We start from the raw sequence: 5,191 nt of genomic DNA, 5'->3' as shown, positions 1-5,191 counted from the left end.
TTTCTGTGAGTATCTCGATTCTTCCTCCTTACAGACTCTCTCTCTTTCTCTATCTCTCTCTGCTGCAGTGCCTCTGCAGGCTGGATCACGTTTTCACCAGGAAAAAAATCTAGCCAATCAGAGACCCCAACTCATCCCCCCTCCCTTTGCAAGCTCTCTTTCTCTCAGTCTCCATCCATCTCTTTGTTTTACTCTGACTCTCTCTGCCTCGAACAGTGTACAGATGCAAACTACACACACACGGTCATAGAACATTTGTGTTTTGTCATTGTATTCGCTCTGGATCATTCTCACACTTTGAACCCAAAGCAAAGACGTTTTAAACAGCCAGGTGACAGGTTGAGAGATACAATGCAAAAACATACAATACAAATTATGTTGCTGAAAGGCTGACAGTTGAGGTTGTGATATTTAATTAAATGTGGTGCGCAAACGTACAGGTGTAAGATGTTTGAAGAGGGTAGTAGGTCTGCAGTAGTGCATTATTTATCTGTGCGGAGTGGGAACAACATGGGGGATGCTGGGACTGGGGGATTGTGTTATATAACGGACTGAGATTTTCATCAGTTTTAGCTTTACACATGTCCTTGCGCTGACCTACAGATAATCCACAGCTCTGAGAGGGGAATTGTGTATGTATGTGCATACACAAACAACATCAACAAGATTTTGTGTCTACAGAGCACAAACATGCTGCATTTATGTTGTAAGCGGTTGCTAGGGTGCTCTGGGTGGTCACTAGATGGTCACTTGGTTGTTCTGGGTCAAAATAGTCTCATCCCTGAGTCTCTGGTCTCTAGATATAACATGGGCCCTTTAGTGTAAGTCTATGGGATTTTTTTCCAGCCTTTTTTAGCATCCACAAGGTGAAACGTGAATACTCCCCTCATAAAGCTGCGCATTCAAGGTTTCATCCATATCTAATGAGTTTCACACAGAAATGTGTAGTTTAAGGGCATGTGTGTAGTTTCACTGAATAAAAACATCCTCTCATACAAGCTTTTTCTGGCAGCTGTATTCAAAGCAGATAGCAGCTCAAGCTAACCTTGCTCCCCCTACAGCACATCACTAGTCATGCAGTCCAACGTTTCTGCAGACCATTCAGCTTCACACACACACACACACACTCACACACACACACACACACACACACACACACACACACACACACACACACACACACACACACACACACACACACACACACACACACACACACACCATTCACAACAGTTTTCATATGCAGGAAGTGAGAGGAAAGACTTGTGCTTTATTTAGCATACAGGATACAGCTAACATTACCAAAAATGCTAGTTTTTACTAGTCTACTTAGAAAATTGATTTAATTGCTATTAACCTGAATGCTTGAAAGGCAACACCCTTGCAGTTGCTGTTTACATTGTGTTGCACACTATTATCATTATTCTGATTTGATTTTAATGGGGCGCATGAACTGAATTTTTTCCCTTTGAGGTCCACTTATAATGTTAGCAAGGTTTTTACATCAAAAAACATCCTAATTTAGTAGAAATCGTCTAGAAATTTTTATCCTGTTTTTGACCCTCTCACTCAAAAATATTTTTTGGCCTTTTCTATTGAAGGTGCGGAAAGGCTTATCTCGTTCTCAGTTGAAACATTTTCAAACTGTGAAAAATGTATGTGTATATGCTTTATAAGTCTTGATTGTGGCAAATAAAGTAAAATATATATATATTGTTGGTTTAACTTAAAAAATAACCTGGTTGCCTTAAAATTTGTCAACTTGTGGTATTTCGGTGGTTAACTTGCGGTGTTTGTAAACTGAATATATTTCAAACGATCTGTAACAGACAAAGCACTAGTGATACATGGTAAAATGTCTAGGTCTAGGTTACTAATGTAACCCTCTTCCCTGACATCATGGGGTCTCGCCTGGGAGTCCAATCAACTCCAAGTGGTAACAAAATGAGCCAATGAACACTGACCAGTAAGATTTGCATGCCGAGTCACACCAACCGAGTCTCATATACATCATACGGGTATAACTCTTTAAAACCTATAGCCCGCGTTCCCATTTGAGTGTCTCTGTTTAAGAGCTAATAGAAACTGAAACCAAATAGGTAGCATACAAAATCAGAGACATTACAGATTCAGATCAAGCTTTCAAGATGCTTCTGTTGCATTGTTTTCACCCTCTAATGAGTCTGCACAAATTGTGTAATAGGCGTTTACAACAAAAACAGTCCACAGGCTCTAACCAAAGAAAGTAGTCTACATGTACCTGTAATATGGAGTGTTACCTATAAATATGAAGATTGCAGCATTAGTATTTGTTCATGTTACATCAATGAAGGCTTGATCCCTCTTGAAGGACATCAAAATAAGATGTGTCAGCATTCACTGACTTATTTCTGAATGTAAACTCTAGCGAATACTCTCTTATCATTGTAAACAACATAATGTAAAAAAGATGCACGTAAGAGATTCTTGCAAGCATAATAAACTTCACAAGAATCGAAAATGCTACTTTCCCATAGACTGGAGTGAGATAGTGCTCTGTGGCGAGACAGATCGCTGTAGCACTTCAGTTCAAGCAGAGTGCACATGAACTTACCATCTCTTCCACTTTACTAGTTACAACATGAAATAAACATGAATGAACATCCTAAGGTATGTTGAAAGATACAGAACAACTTACCGAAATCCAACTTACCGAAATCCATATAATTTCCGGTCACATTTACCTCAGAAAAGCTGTTCAGTGTCCAAAAACTCATTAGTCAGCTACAAAAATTAACTTAGAGAGGAGCATTTTTCTAAATATATGCACTATTGCATATTCATTGTATTTGTACTTAATATGTGCTTCAATATTGAATGTATAAATCCATTTTATGATAGCCACCAATTAAATATTTAAGCCTATATAAAAAGCTAGTAGAAACATAATTATGTCATTACAATTGTATTATAACGTTATTATAAAAACTTCCTTATGTGTAATTTATATTTAAGTAGCTTACAATTCAATTAATGTTAACTTTTAATATTATTATAATGATGTACCCACTTTGGTTCCCTGTATAGTTTACAGCAGTGGCTCCCAACCACGTTCCTGGAGGATCTCTCTCTGTATCTCTCCTTTGTCTGACACACCCATTTCAGGTCTTGGAGTCTCTACTAATGAGCTCATGATCTAAATCAGGTGTGTAAAGGAGACATGGAAAACATGCAGGGTGCTTCTCAATTCTTATTTGTGCATCCTCGTTTCCTTTCCTTGTTTCCTTTCCTCGCGTCTTAGCTCCACCCCTCCAGGATGCCAGGGAAGGACGCAAGGAAAAGACGAGAGGACGGAGGAATTGAATCAAGTGAAATGATAAATCCTCGCTCCCTTTAGCGTCACTTCATAGCGTCATCAGCTGCGCTCGAGGGATCTACCCACATGTTGTTAAAGTTTGGTTATTTAAAAAAATATAATAAATATTAATAAAGCAAGATGCCTAGTTGAAATATATGAGATATAAAGTTTATTTAATCTGTAAAAGTAAAGCATACATTTAAATTATTGTGACAGATAAGAAGGGGGAGGAGAATTTATGCGTGCGTCACGTTTCTCAATGAGAAAGACTTCCGCAAAGGATGCACCTGTGTATCCTCGCTCATAACTCCTCTGGAAGCCTCCTCACTCCTCGATCCTCGCCTCCTCGCGGTGCGATTAGAGAATTGAGATTTCCTTCAAGATGGCTGAGCTCGATCATTTTCCGGGTCATAGGATGGAGGACGGAGGAGCGAGGAGACGAGGAGGGATATTGAGAAGCACCCACAGTGTTGGGGGGCCTCCAGGTATGTGGTTAGGAACCACTGGTTTACAGCATTAGTTGATATTTTTTTCTTTGAGGAAATGTGCCATATACTGTACCTGATAGGCCACAAATTAATCAATATTGAATCGAAGATAAATCGAAATCAAATTGCAAGCTTCTGAATCTAAATCAAAATTAAAATTGGCACAATTCAATTGTGAAATTTGTGTCAATTCCCAGCCCTAGTGTCAATAAATGTTTTTTTGTTTGTTTGTTTGTTTGTTTTTTACTAAAAGCAAATGCTACTTTTTTCCATTTATTTTCTTGTCAGAGTGCACTAGAATGTTTCATTTACAAGTTAAAATCACAACAATTTTATCAGATAGATCAGATATTTTTATCTGATCTCACGTATTTGCCGTGCTGTCCGAGGAGAGGGCTCCAATCTTGGTATTTGGCCCGAACCCAGAGTACTCCCCGATATCTTTGGAGAGTAACCAGGTGAGTGTGAGGAGACGGGGTGGTGTCATGATCACCTGCTGGAGTGCCCTGGTTAGCCACTAGTGGGCACCCCACCTCGGACTATTGTCTCACGATCACGGACTCCATCTCCCATAATCCTTTATTCCAGTCATCATTGTTCATTGCACACAGCTGTTATCACTCTTAGTAGTTAGTAGTGTCTGTCTATTTATACCCAGTGGTTTTCAGTCATCTTCACTGAGGTTTTGTGTTATTGTTACGTTGTATTTCTGAGCACTCTGCTGGTTTTGTTTTCTTGTTTTTTGTGGACTGTTTCTTGGATTTTGACCCTTTGCCTTGCATATGATTTTGATTCTGGATATCCCTAAATAAAGCTGCTATTGGATCTTACCCCATGTCTCAGAGCACCGTGACACATATATACTTTAACTTTTAGTTTAAGTTCTGAGAGATTTGTTGATAAATCACAGAACAACAATGACGATGATTCTGCGTGCAACTGTGCGTGCGAGCTGAGCATGGTGTGCCAGCTACAAGGAGCAGCGTGTTAGTTTTAGAACGGCAAATCACTTATACAGAAAAACTGTTCAAAATGTGTATTCCCCCAATCAAATTGAGTGTTACGATGACATAAACAGTGCTTGTGGTTTAGCAACTGGATTTGAGCTGTGCTTTTATGGGTTTGAGCCAATGGGGGTAGAGAGCGAGGGCTGGCCAGGACTGAATCTACGGCGTGGCTTGCTGAGGGCCTGCTGTGGTGGCCTAACACTGGAGGAAGGCCTGTTCCTAGTGGGAAGAGGGCGGCATTGCCTGATATGCAAGCTTGGTGCTCGACGGGCCTTATAGTCTCCCTATGGCAGGAATGATTGAGCGAGCTGAATGGAGAAAGATGCAGGGGAGGATTGCTGAAATTTCACCTCAGCTTG

The sequence above is a fragment of the Chanodichthys erythropterus genome, chromosome 10, assembly GCF_024489055.1.
Source record: "Chanodichthys erythropterus isolate Z2021 chromosome 10, ASM2448905v1, whole genome shotgun sequence".
NCBI classification, from domain to species: Eukaryota; Metazoa; Chordata; class Actinopteri; order Cypriniformes; family Xenocyprididae; genus Chanodichthys; species Chanodichthys erythropterus.
The sequence above is the reverse complement of the archived record's forward strand: the minus strand, read 5'-3'. Positions refer to the sequence as shown.